Here is a 10,321-nt window from a genome sequence, read left to right on the forward strand (position 1 = left end):
TTTTTTTTTTTTCTGCTCCATTGTTGTCACTCTCGACAGCTTTTCCACACAAACTGAAGTCTTCCAGCATCATAGGTTGCAGTGGGTGAGTAGGGATGATGGGGCATAGTGCAGTCAAGCACAGCATCTCCCCCTCTAGGGATGTCTAGCAGAGTGAACACAACAGGCCTGGAATGCCTGGCAGCCATGATGCCTCCCTTCACTCCTCACACCAGCTCTGGGACCAGAACTGGTGAGGGGTGTTCAAAGGTGGTGCCCTCCCCCCGACTAACTGACACTGCTCTCAGCAGAGGTAGAGCTGACATGAGCAGCAACAGGGAGGTGGTGCCACCTCTGCTCAGAATGGCTTACTCTGCTCCTAGAAGGTGAAGAGCTAGAAGCATAGCTCGTCTAAGTGGCAATGAAAGACACTGCAGCTGTCAGGTGCTCTGGAGTTACTGCACTCGCTCTGCCCAGTGGGAGCAGTGACTTTGTCTTTCCCCGGTTCACCAAACCTCTACTAGCAAGTCACATCTGTACAGATGGGGGCAGTCAGGGCAGGTTTTTCACCTTATGTGTGACTTCTTCACTAAGTCAAACAACACTAAGCTGATTTAATATTTGTTCATCTGAGAGCATAAGGTCTGACAAGGCTCTCCAATGATTTAGTGAAGAATAAGAGAATGAGGTATGTGCAGAGTGATGCACCCTGTCATGCCCTTCATGATATCAACCATCATTTGTATAGAGACATCAGAGGATACATTATTGATTGTTTCATTTCATATCTCTCAATCCCTCCGTGATTTTTTTTTTTCTAATCCCTTTTGGAATGCTGTTATTCTATCTGTATCTCCCTGTGCAGTGTACTCCACAAGTTGACTACACTGTACATAAATAAAGAAAACAAAAAAACTTTGTAGCATTTGTTTTAAGATGGCTTCTACCCTGGACTCAAGTCTTTTAAGTTTAACCCTAACCTTTTTTCAATGGGGTAGAAACATCTCCACTGATGTCCATGTATGTTATCCAATGCCTATTAAATGCAAGGGTGATAGCTCATTTTCAAAAAGAGCAGTTGGGAATGCTCAATATGTAATGTGGTAGTTAGAAAGGAAATCAAAGAAGCACACATTGAAACACCTTCCAGGTGAGCTGGGGCCTAAAACCTACATTGTTTTCCAGGAACATGCCCCAGGGATCCTGGTTTTCTCTGATTAACCCCCCCCCACACACACTTTTTGGATTAAAAAAGTAACCCCAAATCTCTATTGTTTCATGATTTAAAAATGAAAGACCACTAATATATATCTAAAAATTAGTTTGTTTGTTTGGTTTTTTTTTAATCAGAGAAAACTAGAATCCTTGGTAATGACCCAGCTACTTGGGTTAAAACATGAGAGGATCTTCCTCCCCTTCCTGTAGTGATAGAATGTTAAAATTTAGGCATGCAAGGTCTGAAAACTGAAAATGTTAAGAATTGTGAGATGGTCCCTCAGTTAGAAAGTAATTGGTTGGTTAGAAACAAAGGAAGTGAAAAGGCTTACCTAATGCTCCACAATAAAAGCTTCTGTTTAATTCTTCTCATGTATGCATAAGGGCCTTTGTTGAACTGGGCAAACATTATACCAACATTTCTTATACTCAGGTATACACATCTGTGCATGGCCAGTGTATATTGTATTGTGCATGCTTACATATCCACAGTGCAGGTAAAATCAAATCTATCATTATTGTAAAAAAAAAAAAAAAAAAAAAAAAAAAAAACCCAAAAAGAAACTTAAGAAATAAACCCTGTGGCTGAAAAACTGCCATTTATATACACAAAGAAAAAAAGAATTCTGTCTCTAGAGTTCTGCTTTGGGCATGGTAAGTATTTCCTCAGTCTTGATAGTACTGAGAAGATCAGTGACCACTCAGTTCACAAAGTGGATACTCTTTTCATCTGATCGATGACATCTGAGGGACACAATCCATTGTGTACTCACAAAATACAGCCTGAGGAAGCAGGCTGCTCCTCTATCATCTAATCACTCAGTGGCTAAAGTACTCACTCAGATCTTGGATCCTCATTCAGTTCCTACCACTGTTTGATTAGATTAAAAATCCACATCTCCCATTTCAAGAAGGAGGAATAAGAACACTCTTTTACCATAGTGTATCCTATGTCTGGTGATTAAGGAAAATTCTAGCAATGGGGATGTCATCTCATTGAGCAACATTGGAGCAGCCCCCACTGGCAGGGCACCCTCTGGGTCAGCCTGCCAGCCTGGGGCTGCTCCACCCTAAATCAACATGTTGTGGAGGGGCTAGCTGGGGCACAAGTGTGCTCCAGTGTGGGTTAGCAAGTCCCCACACTGAAGCACCCTCATGCCCCAGCCAGCTGGGGCAGATTCTATATGTGTACTGCTGTGGAGTAAAACACTGAGTATGTCTACACAAGATGCATTATTGCAACTTGGCCTAGTTTACTGCATAGTACAGGTGCACACTGCACAATAAACTAGGTTAATTGTGACTTAATTTGATACCTGCAAATGCCTACCCTAGGACAGGACACAGGCAGCCTGTGCTTGTCTTGCCTCCTAGCCAGAGCTGCTGCTTGTCCACAAGTGAGTGCTGTAAAGGGCTGTAGCTGGATGTACCCCTTGCCTAGCCCTGTGATTTCCCAATGGCTGTTGGCTGGCTGTCTCTGGCAGCAGGGCCAACACCTGCTTCCTCCTGCTGCTTACCCTGGAAGTTTATCCTGTGTTTGCAGGCCCTGTGTGACATTGCCTCTGCTATGTGGCTCCCAGTCCCTTGCTGTGCTCCTGTGTTGAGCACTGCTGGCCATTGTCCAGGTCTGGACAAACAGCAATAGCTATGGAGGGGGCCAGAGAACTGGTGCAGGATGCACCACCAAGATGTCCTCCCCATCCTCTCTGCCAAGACTTGGCCCTACCCATGTGAACATGCCTGAGCCTTCCACCCAGGACCCCAGCTGAAGCCAGGAGGAGATTGAAGACATCGTGGCACTCTGGGGTGATGTGAAGGTACAGAAGCAGATTGGACACTCACATTTATGAGGCCTTGTTGGGTGGCATGTGGGAACAAAGGCACTTCCAGACAGCATGGCAGTGCTGCATAAAGATCAAGGCCTTGCAGCACAGCAGGTGGCTATGACTGACCACAGCCATTGGTTAGGACATGCCTTTTATGTGGGAGTTAACCAGGGTTTTGGTGCCCTGGGACCCAGCTGCAACCTTGCAGTGTTCAGAAGCAGGGTGGCCTGCTTGAGCCCTTGCCTTGCTCTGACTCTTCTGGTGTCACATCACCAGAGGTGGGGCCCTCAGGTGTTCAAAGCCCTGCCCTGCCCACCTCCCTGTCTGCTGCATTCACTAGCAGCTCAGACAGCCCTGGCCAGCAGCTGTCTCAACAGCTCCACAGGCCCAGACCCTGCCACAATGAGTGGCTGTCCATAACACTGCCAGTGGCCCACTATACACCATGGGCTGAGTACACCAGGTGCAGCTGGATGCCATCGCCAACAGGGAGACAGACACTGAGCATCCAGCCTTACCAACCCCAACCACCTGCTAAGTCCTTCACTAGTGGGCGGGCTCCCCCAGCCCCAGCCCCTCTCCCTGGCCCCTGCCCCAGCCCTAGCCCTGTCCCCAGTCTTTGCCCCTGCCCCTTGCCCTGACCCCTGCCCCTGCCCCTCTTCCCTGTTCCCCCCTCCTGCACTCAGAGAGGTGGGGCACATTTCAAAACTTTATTTAGCAGTCTGTGTCCCTGCAGCTGGGTGGACATGAGCCTCTCACACCCTAAGAAAGGTGTCAAGACCAGCAGTGATGTTCTTTTCATCAGCAGGGGGCAGGGATGTGTACTGGTGCCACTGGTAGTCCTCCAGGTGGTGGCAGAGGTTGTGGGGCAAGGTGGGCTTCCCCCTGTGCTGTCATAGCTCATGTTCCCAAACCAGGCATTCAGGTGAGTCTGGGGGACCAAAAGGATCAGCAGCAACAGGGAATAGTGGCTTGGGCACTCTTCAGCCTGAACAAACAGCTCATCATGCACCATCCAGACCACATATAGCAGGTGCATGCTCAGAGTGCCTTGACAGTGCAGGGGGAACTGGCCCCAGGGCACTGCCCCAGAGTGGCTCCCAGCAGGGAGGGTGGGGGTGCAGCCAGCTCCTCAGCCCAATTGTCTGGGAGGCCCACACATCCTGAGCCTGGATGCCATGAGCTGGATGGCAGTACAGCAGAGTGGTTTGCCTGCAGGTGGAAGGGGAGGGAGAGGGGTCAGGAACCTGGCCTGGCCCACCCTGAGAAGGGGGTAGAGGAGGTAGGCTGCCTGCAGCCAGCATCCAATAGCCCACCAGCCCCAGAGAAGCAAGCAGGTATGGCAGATTTGGACAGCAGCCACCTGGGCCTGGGCCTACCCAGCTAGACTTACTATGGTCCTTGGGCATCTGTGCATGGCCAGCCTGCTATCTGAAGTCAGGCAGCACAGGGCCCCAAGTGCAGAGCAACTTATCTCTGCAATGTTGCAAACTCACACAAAAGGCCTCTGTCTCTTGCCTTTGTCAGGCCAATATCTGGATATGGGAGAGAGGCCACAGGACCCAGGTGGATGCGGGCTCCATGTCACTGCCACCCAGTGCTGGAGCAAGCTGCATGTGCCAACTGTGCCAGTAGTGGACTCAAGACTCAACCTTTCTGCTCTAGCACCTGGCAGAGGGGGCAGAGGACCAGGAGGCATGGGCACAGGCCTGGCAGGAGGAGGATATCACCTGGGAGACTGCCCAGGAGAATATGTGGAACCCGACATAGTGGGGGCACTGAGCTTTGTTGGAGGTCCTAGAGCAGGAGCAGATTGAGCTGCTCAGGAAACAAGAGGCCAATCAGACCCAGGAACCAGAGGCCGTAGACAACAGCTGTCAGGTCCTGGACACAGTCCAAGGTCCAGGAGTCACGTGTGTTCCCCCCACTGCCTGGCCCCCATTCCTGGCCCATCAGGGCTCCTGGAAGCCAACTGCTGCCCCAAGCACATCCTTGCCTAGGCCTGGGAAGAGGTCCTCAGGTGCCTCCATCCTGTTGGACCCCTTGGCCTGGCCCCCGCCCTGGGTCCTGTGCCACCGACCTGGGACTAACCCCACTGCTCACCCCAATGCCATGCACCTGAAGACCTGGAGGTGCCGGGCATGGCACTGCCAGGAAACACTGGCCCTGGACTTGGGCAGCTGGAGGGGGAGCCACCCACTCTTGAGGAGTTCCATTTGGCATTGCCTCAGAATGATCATGCCATCCACTACAGTTGCTGTGACCTGCAAATGCACAGGGTAACAGCCTAAGGCTTGGGTACTAGCCATCTGCTCCCAGGCTCTGCCTCTAGGCACCCCCATCCCATGGCCCCCCACTCTGGAGCAATACAAGACTGAGATGCTTGTACATCATTTGCATATTGGGAAGAGGGTTTTTTATTGTTGATGGGTGGGGAGGGTTGTGGAGGGGCACTGTTTGTTGGTGGGGAGGGAGCTCTGTTGGTTGAGGGGGAAGGAGGAGGGGGTTTGCAAGTTGGGGAGGGAGGATCAAAAGGGCTCTATGTGTTGAGGAGGGAGGGAGGAAGAGACGGGTATGGCAGTTGTAAGGGGAATGTGCCAATTTTTTCAACCAAGTGCACGTCCTGAGAGTGGTGCTGAGGGTGGTCGGGGGAAGCAGGTGTGAACCAGGTGGCCACTGAGCATGGTGGAGCAAGATGGCTGTGAGCCAAGTGCTAGTGATGGATAACCAAGGTGACCAGGAGGATTTGGGGACTCTGTTCCTGGGTGCCAGGGCCAGGGGCTGGGGTAGCCATGGTTGAGAAGCACAGTTGGGGCAGGAGCAGAGCTGCCACATGCTGCCTGTGTCTGTGCCACGCTGCTTCTCTCAACACAGAAAATGTCTACTCAGACTGCACAGTATGGGGCTGTGTTTTAAAGATGGATGCAGTAAACTTAATCACAACTAATTGCACATGTAGACATGCCCACTCTGTAGCAGGATAGGATTCGTAAATACAAGTACTATAATAGGCAGAGTTAATTAGGTTACTTCAGCCTGATAGGGGCAGATGAGCAATGTTTACTACAGAGATAAACAGTCTACTCCGCATTACACATTTTGGATAGATGCATCCACAATGGAGGAAATTGAACATACATCCTGAATAAGTGATGTTGCTACTAAACTCTTAGTGAAAAGTATGATCACTACCATATTGTTGGGTTATGAAATTTTAAGCTATTGAAAAATAAGCAAAGGGCAACACACTTGACACCAGGAGGGTGTAGTAAGCTGTGGATCTTGAGTGGAAGGAAGTACCTTTCAGGCACATAAGTCCTGAAGAAGATCAGATATTAAACAGTCTCACTGTCTTTTATATCAGGTAACTTAGGTAGCTTCCTGTTCAGCATGCTGACTGTTATGACTCTCATTACTTGGCACCTGAGTCTCTCTTGTATAATGCAGGGAGCCTAGACACTTAACTTACAGTTGTGTAGTCTTCAGTGATGCAGCATCTAAGGGCTGGTTTTTTGTTTTGATTTAGCCCAGAATGACTTGAAACAATATAGATCATCTTATAGGTCTACATGGAAATACTTGCACCTGACAGCATATTACTTCATGACATATATACTGTATGCATCACATGAAATTAACCAGACTGGTGCATAGTTTTCATGTGTATATAGAAATATGAAAAAAAGGGAGAAATCAACATTTCAGTCAAAGCAGAATCTATGCTGTCCTTTTAAAACTTTGTGTTTATTCAAAACTTTGCTACTTTCCTTTGTTGACAGGAAGCAGTAATAACATATTGTCATGAATTAAATAGTTTGTAAAGGAATGAAGCACAAAATGGGATAATTCCATCCCTACCTCCATTCAAGCATGAACATTTCAGTGATTTACAGCAAACAACACTCTCTCTGATATTTGTAGACTTTTCTGATTGAAAGAAATAAAAGCAAGTATAAAAATAGAAGAAATTTCTCCTAAAACAGGTAGTGATATATTTTCACACTCTGAATTACTATTATAACCTTCCTCTGAAAATGTATGCTTGCAATTACTTTGATGGGCAAGTCATTATAGTTGGAGAAGGTAAAGAGATCTATAGTTAAAGTTGCCTGCCACTTTCCATTATAATTCCCTATTTTCATTTGCTTACAACTGAGCAAACAACAAACTATTTGGACTGATTTTTTTCCTTCAAAGGTCTCTGCCTATGGCCACATATACACATACTAGTATATATACATGTTTATACATATGTATTTGTTAAATGCATATAAAATATGTAAATATATAAAAATACTTTTTTATTGAAGTCTATTACTTCCATGTTTTCATGAAGTGGGGAGTCAGTGAAAAAAAAAACAGTATGCCATCACATAAAGAAAGACTATATAATAATTTATATGTACAAAGAGCACAAATTAAGGTTGTACCAGTCAATTGAAATAATTATTAATCAATTCATGTTCTTATCTTTGCAACCTATGAACGTGAGCCTTCAATATGAATGAGCATGAGCCTTCAATGTGATGCTGTGGCTAGTAAAGCGAGCGAAATGCTGGCTTTCATCCATAGATGCTTTTCAAGCAAATCCCAGGACATCTTTCTCCCATTGTACTCGGCCTTGGTGAGGCCGTAGCTGGAGTACTGCATCGAGTTTTGGACTTCCACTATTCAAAAAGGATGCAGAGAAGCTTGAGAGAGTCCAGAGGAGAGCCACGCGCATGATCAGAGGTCAGGAAAACAGATCTTACGATGACAGGCTGAGAGCCATGGGACTCTTCAGCCTGGAAAAGCGCAGGCTCAGGGGTGATCTGATGGCCACCTATAAGTTTATCAGGGGTGTACACCAGGATCCGGGGGAACAATTGTTCACCAGAGCCCCACAAGGGATGACAAGGTCAAACTGTCATAAACTCCTGCAAGACCATTTTAGGCTGGATATAAGGAAGAATTTCTTTACTGTCTGAGGCCCCTAGGTCTGGAATAGCCTACCATCAGAGGTGGTTCAAGCTCCTGCTCTGAACACCTTCAAGAAAAAAATGGATGTTTATCTTGCTGGGATCCTGTGAACCAAGCTGACTTCCTGCCCTTTGGGCAGGGGGCTGGACTCGATGCTCTCCCGAGGTCCCTTCCAGCCCTAATGTCTGTGAAATCTGTGAAACCTTGATTTTAAAATCCTGAGGGGAGGGGGAGAGAGATTTTAAAACTGTAACACAGATGCATAATATAAAGTTTTAAGTAACTTACTTTGCCTAGGGTGACCTTATTTTCTAGATCTTAAAATGGGACACCTCTCCCCTACCTCCCACCACTCCTGACACTCTTTGGCTAGTCAGACTATCTCTAAAATCTGAGCTGAGCATGCCAGAGTGCAAAACCAGGGGGTGGGAGTTCAGAGTGCCACAAAGTAGACACCAGTCCTATTTTAAACAACTGTCCTGTGTGTCCTGGTAAAAAAAAAAAAAAGAACAAAATTGTTCATTTGACCAAACTGATAGGATAGTATTATTTACCCTACTAGCTACAACATCGCATTGCCAGCTCATACTCATAATAGAGCACAATATCAATATGAGCCGGCAGTGCAATGCTGTAGCTAGTGGGACAAATAATACTCAGGCATACATCAATCGATGCACATCCAGCAAAGTCAAGGAGGTGATTCTTCTGCTCTGCTCAGCACTGGTAAGACTGCAGCTGCAATACTGCATCCAGTTCTGGGCACCACACTTTAACAAGGATGTGGACAAGCTTGAGAGAGTCCAAAGAAGAGCCACCTGTGTGATCAGAGTCTTAAAAGGTAAGCCATATGAGAAAAGGCCTCTGGGATCTGGGACTCTTCAGCCTGAAGAAAAGAAGTCTGAGAGGGAACCTGATAGCAGTTTACAGCTACACTGAGGGAGTATATCAAGGGCTTGGTAAGCAACTGTTTACCAGGGTACCCGAGGGGAAAACTAGGAGTAAAGGCCACAAACTCTTGGAAGACCAATTCAGGTTCAACATAGGGAAAAACTTCTTCACAGTCAAGGTATCCAGACTGTAGAATAAGCTCCCTCCAGAGGTGGTACAATCACCTACCCTGGAAATCTTCAAGAGGAGATTAGTTATCTTTCCTGCTTGATGCAGGGGCTGGATCCAACGATCTTCTGAGGTCCCTTCCAGCTTTACTTCTATGATGCTCAGGACAGGTGTTAAACATAGGATGCTCTCAGTGCATACAGAACATATCCAGTCTTGCCAATTTTCATGATTTTTGGTGTTGTTCTTAATGTCTATGCTGCAGGAATGTGAAAAATAAACAGCTCCTTTTTATACATATTTATATAAAGTATAAATCTATATAAAGAAATGAAATATTTCTTGTGTAAATAAGCTTAGCTCTTTCATGTATATATTAAAGAAAGAGCTAAGTTTTCCATATTCTCAAAATCTAGGCTTTTAAGAACAATGCCAAAAATCATGAGAACTGCAATACTGCACACGGTCACCCCATATTTTGTCATCATATAGGTAGCATGAAGGAAGAAAATAAATTCCTCCCTGGATTTGCCCAATAACAAGGTTAAAAAGCAGTTGCTCCAAGAATACAAGAAATACTGACTAATTACTGCCACATAATAATAACTCCCCCCCCCCAAAAAAACGAACAAACAAACAAAGCAAGCAAACAAAAAAATGATAGGGGCATGGGACAGAATGAACTGAACTATATTTTCTTATTACCTCCCCACATACCACATGGTAGAGTCCTACACCTGTACAAAAGGATATGTCACACCTCACGAATTAATGTGTTTGCTACAGGGAGACCTGCCAGGTAACTGCCCCATGCACTTCCTTTTGGGTGTCTTATAATATACAGTCTAGCACTGAAGGGTTTTGAGAAACCAATAAAAAAATATACTTTATAATCACAGAAAATAGGTTGAACATAATTCACAAAAAAGTGAAATTCATCATATACATTTTGTTCTTGCAAACCATTAACCTCAAATTACAACAGAGCTGAAAGTAGACTGTTCTTGCAGAAATTATGCAATCCTCAGAAAAGTTTGCTCAGCCCACTTCAAACTTCATTCAGCCACTGAACTAGAACTTTCATAAATTTTATAGACATTACAGGCTGGAAGGGACCTCACGAGATTGAGTCCAGCCCCCCTGCCATAAGTCTTCTAAGATCAAATGATCCCAGCTAGATAAAGATCCAAATGCCTTTTGAATGAGTCCAGAGTAGGTGCTTGCACCACTTCTGGGGGTAGTCCACTCAAGACTCCCGGAAACTCGGACTGTAAAGAAGTTTT

Source organism: Crocodylus porosus, unplaced genomic scaffold, assembly GCF_001723895.1.
Source record: "Crocodylus porosus isolate Cpor-Errol unplaced genomic scaffold, CroPor_comp1, whole genome shotgun sequence".
NCBI classification, from domain to species: Eukaryota; Metazoa; Chordata; order Crocodylia; family Crocodylidae; genus Crocodylus; species Crocodylus porosus.